The sequence below is a fragment of the Cinclus cinclus genome, chromosome 1, assembly GCF_963662255.1.
Source record: "Cinclus cinclus chromosome 1, bCinCin1.1, whole genome shotgun sequence".
Taxonomy (NCBI): Eukaryota; Metazoa; Chordata; class Aves; order Passeriformes; family Cinclidae; genus Cinclus; species Cinclus cinclus.
Window position 1 is genome coordinate 136,350,533 of NC_085046.1, and position 9,848 is coordinate 136,360,380.

The window sequence follows — 9,848 nt, forward strand, 5'->3', positions numbered from 1 at the left end:
TACATATGCTATATATATAATCCTTTATATATATTAGAATAAATCCAAACATTTTTATAGCTTTTGGAGAATCAGTGTGCTTCATATAACTAAGGAGGAACTGGTCACCTTGCCATTTAATTCTTTCAGTTTACTTATCTTGATTTCAATTCTTCTGGAGAGAGGCAAGGAATACGCTTTAACTCAAACTTTGGTCTAAGAAACCTTGCACACTTGGGGATAAAAGAATTAAAGTAAAGTAATTTTAGTTGTGACTAGCTTTTATTTTGACAAGTAGATCTTTTTATCTAAAACAATGATAAATAGGCAAATTAATGGTAAGTTTTCCTAAAGTGGCAAAGGTGACAATTATGAATCTAGCACTGGGTGACAGCCCATGTGATGACAGCAAATTCAGAATGAAGAATGATGCCCTTACTTCCCTGACTTTTGCAGCAGTATTTGACATGGTGCTGGGGTGCACTAACATCAGTCTCTTTCAGTATCAGAACTACTGACAGGAGTCTTCATTGCCTCTTCATCTCACCCCCATTGTACACCTATGCCTCACACCTTTTACTCCTTTTCTCCTATCTCTCTTTATCAATTACTTTTCTAATCCATCTCCCCTGTTTTTTGTTGGTTTTTTTTTTCACTTTATCAAATCATCCTCTGTAAATAAGGTTGTTTCCATTACAGGTAGAAGGGCCACAGGTTCTGGGGACTCAGGATGTGATTGTACTTGTCTTCTTTTAGATATATTAGCAGTTGTTTAATTATCAGATAACTTAAAAATTTTGTTCTAGTTTATAGTGAGAAGAAGTATTTATTCTGTGCAGATTAAATTGTCTCTGAATAAAACGTAGTATGGATGAGTGGACACAGAATGATACCAGAGGCTACTTCCTCATACTGAAATCTTATTATGGATAAGCACTTAATATATGTAGCCAAAAAATTACTGCTCATACAGTTGAAATCTTAACAGTCTGTTCAAAGGTTTTTATTTTATTATATTTTTATTTCATTTCATTTCCTTTTATTTAATTTTATTTATTATCAGATTCAGTTATTTCAGAGTAAGAAAATAAGGAATAATGCCATTATTAAAAAAAAAAATCTTTTAGACTACAGAAGAAGTTACTATGCACATATCCTGGAACCTAACCCACTTTTTTTCTGAGTTTTGACCATCTTTTCACTGTTTCTCTGTATCCTGAGTTAAATGGCTTCAATATAATTGGGGTATTGTAAGTGATCAGCATCCTAAGTCCTTTCATATGGAGGAGTAAGGTGTTAATTATGATGATTTCTTCCTCCTTCTCTCTCCTGAATTTACTTAGGGCTATTTTTATGTCTCTGTTGAACCGACTTTGCAGTTTGATCTCTCTCCTGTGGTCTGTATCCATTTCACACATATGGTGCATTTTATATATATATATAGTTTAATTTTCCTTTGTTCTCTTTATGAATAAACCCCAAACCCAATTCTGCATTTATTTGAGTTGTTTATTGCCCTGAGGTCTGGAGCCTGTGTTCTGTCACTTTGTCAACACCATGCTTTTGCTTCTTTCTATATCAAAACTGCAGCTACACTTTATAAATATAAGTGAAAATAAACCAAATTTGGTATAGCCCCAGTCGTTGGAAGAGCTGCTGTTACAGACACATGAAATTAAAACAAAGTTCCAGGCAGGATGAAGCAAATTCAGACAAAGTCAACTTTGTAAAGGTCAGTCTGGAAGTCCCAACTGAATCATTGCACAGCCTGTTAGTAACAATGTCAACCCTATATTTACTGAACTAAAGAGCTAAAAAGTCTTAGGTCAGAAACAGAAATCACAGATCACACCAGGTATTGTTCAAGATAAAATTGGTTTTAAAGTTAACAAGGGGCATAGAAAGCCTCAATAACCAGGAATTACTGAACAAAAGGACACATGAAGAACCAAGAGTACCCCAGCTGACAGGGTCAAGCTGGTGGAAGACACCTTTGCACTCTGCAGGCTTGCTATGTTGATCTACTTTATTTTCATATCTGCCATATTTTGATTACACTGTTAAACTTATTTTAATTTGCTAAGTTCTTGGATTCTCGAATAAAATGTGTACTTTTCATGCCCAGGACAAGATTTTTAATGCAACATTCTTTTTTTTAAACAAGGAAAAGAAAACATTGATCAATTATTAGACTAGACCTTTTAAGTGATTATTCTGGATTTATTAGTGTTTCATATCTCAAGATGATTTATCGGTGTCTTTCTAAAATCTACAAAAAGGAGAATGATTTAGTCCTAATTTGCTACATTCTAATGAAGAAATTAGTATTCATTAGCTTTTTGTACCTAGTTTTATATAATTAGAATTCAGACATCTAGAGAACTTAACTCATCTCCACATGTCACTTTATGTTTTTGCTCTGCCTTATTCTAAAGTTGGGCTGTTGTTTCATTGTTGTGGTAGTTGTGAAAGTCACAAATCACACCTTTTTAAAGCATTCTTATCAGCTGACTTTGTCATATTTGCCTTTGCAAGCAGGAACAAAATCAGCAAAGTAGTGGGGGAAAAGTCTCAAGTAATAGTAGAGAATTCCTAAAATTATCCTTCCAAACGGTGACTTAGCTCCTCAGCTGAGACCTGGTGAATTAATAATATGGAGAAAAGAAAAAACACTGATGAAAACTTTTGTAAAGGCAAAAAAGTCAAAATCTGGAGTTGTTTAATGCCTTTTTTTTCCTCCAGTGTGTTTGGGGGCTCTCATTTAACCTGTCCTTGATATCTAAATTGACTCTGTGAGAGATTTCAAATGTGCTCACGTTTATATACCTCCTAGTTTGGTTGTCTAATCTGTAAGGACTATTATGAGCAATATGATTAATGCAGTGAGCAGTATTTAGTACAATTTAAATGACTACTAATTAATTAATTAATTAATTACATGTACAATTTAGGTATTTAAGTAAGGGGTAAATCTAAGCTTTTCAGGAGTCTATTTCCTCAATGGATGATAAAGAAGAAATTACTCCAGGAAGAAAATCAGAGAATCATAAGGAGTAGGAGTAAAATATATCAGTTTAGAAGATTCCAAATGGTCAGTCATACCAAAATCAGAAAAGAATTTGAACATCATGCTAAGACAAAGCTATAAAAAATTATGTAACCAGGAGCTTTACTAGGAACAGGATAAATTATGGTATTTTTTGTGCCCAGGATTTAATTTTCTGAATTATATATTGGGGGAGGGGAGGGGGCAGGGAGATAGGGCAGTTGTTTCTTATTGTGTGTTCTTTTTTTTAGGGATTTTTTTTTTTTTCTCTGTGAAGATTTCATGCTGAGTTCCAGATAGACTGTTCTCAAATACAATGTTTGCTTATCTTCAAAGAGGTTACAGAATGTACAACAGTCTGACTGCTGATTAAGGCGTTGTGTCTGCATGTCTGAGTTTATTTATGACTTACCTACAACAGCCAAGCATTCAAAACTTGGATTTTGAATAATTATTATTTTTACATGAAAAAAAAATAAAAAAGAGAAAAAAGAAGTGGACTTACTCTCGTTGGTACAACCATCTACAACCATCTTGTTGATGTATTTTATAATCCATGCTGTAGTGTAAAACATACAAACTCTCCCTCTTTCCTTTTGGAAATACTCCTTTATTTCTTTTCTCCTGGAACAGTGCACTGGCTTTCTATGTTCTGTGGTGTTTATTATCAAAATCTCCAGACTATCTTATCTCTCATTCCTATCTCTTGACACCTTTATATTTCTTTTCTTTTTGTCTGCAGGGATTTTACAGTTTTTGATGATGGCTCTGAGGTTATTTGATGTTTAGCGTATAACTTGGTTTTCAGATTGCATTTTCAAATCTGTTTTTCAATGGTGATTCAATGCTAAAGGAAAGCCAATAAAACTAATTTTGTATCTTACATTTATTTTCATGATAGCAAAATTCCACCAAGTGAAATTATTTTAAAACATCTAACATTTACTTTTGTTGAAGTGTTTTCTTCTTTTTGATAGGTGTTTTGTAATTTAAATTTTATCTTTTCTTCATTTCACTTTACTCTATACAGCAGCATTTCTTTACTTTTTTTCTTAATGCAAGTTGAATTCTTATTTTCCAGTTTTGAGTGAACATGTTTTTTATGTATTTCACAGGGCATAAAATACTGGAAAATATTTACTGGGGAATTCCTCAAGCAGCCATAAACTATTCAAACAGTAACAGAACAAAATACTATGATGATTGTTACTGAAGAGAATGAAATGAAGACATAGTTCTTCCTTTAAAATTAAATTACTAGTCTTTATGCATAGGTTGATAAACAAATTAAGTTTTGGTATAAATTCTATTTTTCTGGCACAATACTGAATTGAAAAAATATTTTCGTTTGAGACAACCAGATGAAAGTTTGGCTTTCAATTTATAAAGCCTTACCTAAAAGAAATGTAACATTTGGAATAGCAAATTTCAAAGTCTTAGTTATCACAAGTGTCTTTTCTGACATGCAATTAAACATTTATCTTTTTATCTCTCTTTTAGGATAGACTTAATTTTCTTCACAGTACCTGGCATGGGGCTGTGTTTTGGATTTGTGTTGAAAATAGTGTTGATAACACGAGGATTTTTTCATTATTGCTGAGTAGTGCTTACACAGAACTAAGGCCTTTCTTCTTAGCCCCCACACCAGCGAGGGTGCTGGGGGTACACAAGAAGTTGAGAGGGGACACAGCCAGAACAGCTTGTCTCTACTGACCCAGGAGATGTTCCAGACCATAGGGCACCATATGTGGTCAGCTCATGGAACTGGGGAATTAGGAGTGAGGGGGGTTTTTGGAGTGGTGGTGTTTGTCTTTCAAGTCACCATTACTCACGTTGGAGCCCAGCTTTCCTGAGCACCTCGTTGTGCATTGGAAGTGGTGAATATATTCCCTGTTTTGCTTTGCTTACGCATGCACATTCTGGTTTCCCCATTAAACTGTCGCTATGTCAAATGATGTGTTTTCTCATATTATCCTTCTGATTCTCTCCCCCATTCCATCAGGGGAACTGAGCTGCCACCTGGGGTGAAAACACAACAATCTCTTTGTCTTCAAACAGAGTATCATGACACTGCCACAGTGCTGCTGTGATGATACATGGAATATTGTGGAAGATGAAATACCTTGTTGGTTAGCTGCATTTAAAGGAATATTTGGCATGGTGGTGTTCAGTCAAAGACTGCACTTGATAATCTTAGTGGTCTTTTCCAACCTTAATGAGTCCATGATTCTATTAAATAAAGTATGTGGAGTATTTTGGAATTTAAAAAATATAGAAAGGAAGATCATTGGAATTTTCTGTATAATGAAATTTCTCTTTATTTATCAGACTATGGTCTCTTCTCACTGGTGGATCTTGAATGAATCTATGTTTGTTTTTAAGACTTCAATAACTTTTTAAAACACAGCACTAGCTTGTTCCTCAATAATTGAATACTCTTAGGATGCAAAAAAACACTGCAGGGCTATGTAGCTAATTACTTCTGACATATACAAGTAGCAAAATAAAAACTTTAGGACTTATGTTGATGAGGTTTTTTTGCATGTGATCAAGAAGATGAAGATTAATATTGAATCCATTCCATCTTACTCATTTACTCAATTGTTCCAATTATAAATCTAAGGAAGTATCTTTTCTAATTTTGAATCTCTGAAATACACACAGAAATGAACTTCATTCTTCAAAAAAGAAATTAGCGTAGAGACGTAAGCATAAACTCAGTATAGGAAAGCTCACACTGGTGATAAAACTGTGATCAGAAATACAGTATTTAAGTTTCAGATTTAAGCTATGGGTTTCTATACTGACAGCAATTACTGCCAGCAGTTTTGATCAACAAAACAACCAAAGTAAATAACAAAGTAAATAATCTTAGCCTGGCAGGGAAATTGTGTTCACTTTAGAAAAGTACAATCAATCATTGTATTGTAGCTCACCAGAAGCTTCCTATCTTCTATTCCCAGCACAGCATGGTTTGCTGGTGTTAAACACCAAGAAAATTTATACTGAAAATGGCACTGCTTCTTAACCAATTCACACAGTCTTTGATATTAAATGTATATAAATTAATAAGAATAAATATATCAATAATTTAATAGCTTTTCCATCTTAAAAAACAAAGAAAAAAATGTGAAGTGATGAGTTATTTGGATAAAGCAGTGCATTTTATCAATTCCATAATTTTACTGCAGTGTAATATAACAGCGAACTCTTTAAAGATCAGAAAGGGTATCTGTCCCCACAGACTTGTCTTTTTCAATGATGTGTTAATAATAATTTTCTATTTCATCCCTTTCTACCCATAAATAAATGAAAATATTTCTTAAAGTTATTTGGATTCTCTATTTTAAACACTTTCTAAGGGAGCTTATTTATGGTTGCTAAAAACATATTGTTTCCTTTTCTGAAGCCTTGTCTTGACTTCCCTGGTGACCACTGATAAGAATGTATTTCCCTTCAGCTGTCATTTTTTTCTTTCTGGAGCTTTAGAGAGAAAAAGGTCTCCTGTATTGATCTTTGTTTTTTTGAATTTATGTTTCTTTTAATTTATTTTATGAGGTAGTTCCTGAAGAGATAAAAATGGACTAAGTCATAAATTAATTTGAATATGATGAATTTTGCTTTTGCAAATGTTTTACTGCTTTTGCAGATGTTTATCCAGAATAAGGCCTAATGTGTAAGTAGAAAGGACCTGCACTGGATTGGGAGTGATTTGCCTCTGGCACTGCAGCAAACTCCCTGAAAAATGAGGAGGCTGCAGGTGATAAAAGGGAAATAAGTGAATTATAAATGACTATGCTTTGCATCTCCTAAGCATTTCCTAATGAAGAATGGATAGAGATATCATATGAATGAAGAATTAAGTAGGAGCACTGCTGAGAGCACTTCATGAGACACTATGGGCAGTACATACTACAAGACCAGAGAACATCCAAGTCCCTTCCCTTCTGCTTGTCCCAGAGGATTCCTTTACTGAAGATTAAGCATGTTCTAGCTTTATGCAAGGTTTCAGAAGAATCCTAGAACTTCTTTAATTAAGTAATGCCGCTGTGAATTAGAAAGATTTGGGTTTTTTGCCTCCTTCAAATCAGTTTTTCATGTGTGTGGTTTAGCTCACCTCTCTGTGTTCTGTAATAGTGCACTTTTCAAGACAAGCTGGAAGTTAGATCTTCTAACTCAAGTTAGAAGATCAGCCTCATTGTTTTGTTCCAGGACAAAGAGAAACTGTGAGTGATCCTTTTTAAACTCAACTGTCCCTTGCATTTGTTGCTTAGAGAAAGAAAGCAAATAAATTGTACTAATAAATTGAATGCAGCAGTTTAATTTGTTCTGTTGGTCCTATTTTTATGAGAAAGATGTAACTTATATGCATATCATAAGCAGACTCTTTTCTTACTACCCTCAAATAATAAAAGAATTTTAAATCCTTTTAATTTTCAAAGTAAAGCAGCTCTAAATTGAAATGAAACAAACAAAAAAAAAACATATGTGCAACAGGGTTTGCTGACACATATGTGTGTGTCCTTGTCACCAATCTCAGTAAGTCAAGCTTTAAATGGCAAGTACATTTGATCTAGGCCCACTAATATGGGCTTTGCAAGTGATCTAGTAATCCATGCTATTTAATAATGGCACAAGATTGCTATGCATCCTGTGATGGTAGAAAAATAAAATGATAAATCTTATGCCAAATATGCCAGAAAAAACTAATACTTTTCCAACATCTTATTGAAAAGCTTATAAAATTCAGTGTAATTCATCCTTCTACTATTTTGGAACTTTGTTAATTTCCATGTTCCCCTGTTTCAACCTATCCAAAGGCATAAATTCTCCTCATTTACAACTTGAACTGTAATTTGGCTTTTTTTCTGTCATTTTAGGAAAAGAAACTACAATGGTCTCTGTCCTCTAATCTATTAATTTTCATGTTTGTACTGGTACAACAAGATTCCTTGCCTAGTAAAACACATGAACAAATTTCAAAGCTGGTCAACAAAAAGCTTTGTCCTCTCTCTTCTGCATTCATCAGATCAGACCATTTAACTATGAAACCCCTTCTACTTCTTGAGTCATCTGTTGTGACAGATAACCCAGTCATATAAGTTATTTCACCAACAAATTGAAGTTTATTATTAAATTGAAGTTTATCATTAAAGTAATTTTTGCATCCCCTTCATCCTTCCTTGCTTCCTTCTGATTTATATCGTTTCACTACATCATTGTCACAGAGATACTTCTGGAATATTTTCACTAATTTTTAATTTCTAGGGTAAATAATAATCTTAAAAATTATTAAAATAATTTATTTGATAGCAAATTTCTAATAATACTTTTCTTCTAGCAGCATTTTTCATTTATTGCTAGTGTTTATTTCCCAGATGATTACAGTCCTTCATCTTCCTTCTTCTTTGCCCTTTTTTGCTTGCCAAATTGCTTTTTTTTTGTCCTCACCCTCCTCTCACTGTGGCTCTGATGAATACAAAGTCATTTTTCAAGATTACATGAATCTGATTAATAACCGATCAGGGCTTCAGGAAACACAATTCGATAAACGAACAGGAATCTACCCCTATTGATGGTTCATTCACTATAAATTTCCAACAATATCCAGCAGAGTTAAATCTGAATGCCCCAGCCCTTAAGGGTGGGGCCAGGATATTTTTTAAATTTTTTTTTTTTTTTTAGCTTGTAAGAGAAATGAAGAATCATTGAAAAATTTATGTTCTCCTTGTTTTCTGTTATGGGATAAAACTATAAAAAGTGAAATAGTGAATCAATTATATGAGTCAGCAGAGTAAAGTTAAGCTACTGGCTATGGAAAGTGCTTTGAAATCTTCCACCAAGCCATTATTAAATCACCAGTAAGAGCATTCAGTACTTTCCTGACAGTGTTAGGTCAATAATAGTTAGCTGTTTAAATTCATATGTCCTCTGTCCATGGAGGCAAAATAATCAAAAGCATTAGGAAAATTTGAAATGTTTCATTTTTCTATTTTAAAAACTTTTGAATTTGTTAAGATTCTATCATCCATATCTTAATAAGTCTCATTCTTCAAAACTCTTTTTCAGAGTAAACCCTACATTGTCTCCTTTTTCCTGTGATTCTGGAGGAGTCCTTTTCAAGAACTCCTCTTCATTTGGGTGGAACATGGTAAAGTAATGCACTATTTGAAATAAGTGTAGAGATGTCTTATCCTACTTAAGGATTACTAGTGCTATTCCCTTTTAATGCTAATGTTTACAATTTCAAGTGCTGCTGAGTCAGTAAAGCGAATGACTCCCTGCCTGTTTCACACTATCTTTTACTTTTGTTTGCCTTGGTTGTATCTACTTGAATGTGTTTAGTAAATGAAAACCAAGCAAAACCCTGAGATTCCGAGTAATTTATGTGTCAGAAATGTCAGCTGACTGATCAGCTTCTGAACAAATGGAAGAGAGGCCAGTGCCATAATCTTTAAAACACCTGTGTGGCATTTACTGGAACCAACTTGAATGGCACTTCAGTATGAAAGGTTGAATTAATAGCTATTACTTAGCCCAAATAAAGTTTATAATATAGAGTCCTCTGTTGGAGGATTGAAATATCAAGGGAATAAAGCAATCAACTGGCTGCCACAAAGGGCTGAACTTTTTACAGTCAGGATATGGTTTAACATGGATTCTTTACCTAGTTCCATTGCTGCCATTCACAGCTGCCCTGCCCCAGTTGTTTCCACTGATACATTCACCTGGGGAGAAGGATTAGGGGGAAAAATACTTTTCGTTTCACTTTTTTCTTTCTCTCCAAATTATTTTTATGCAGATCAGTTCCTTCATCTGGCTT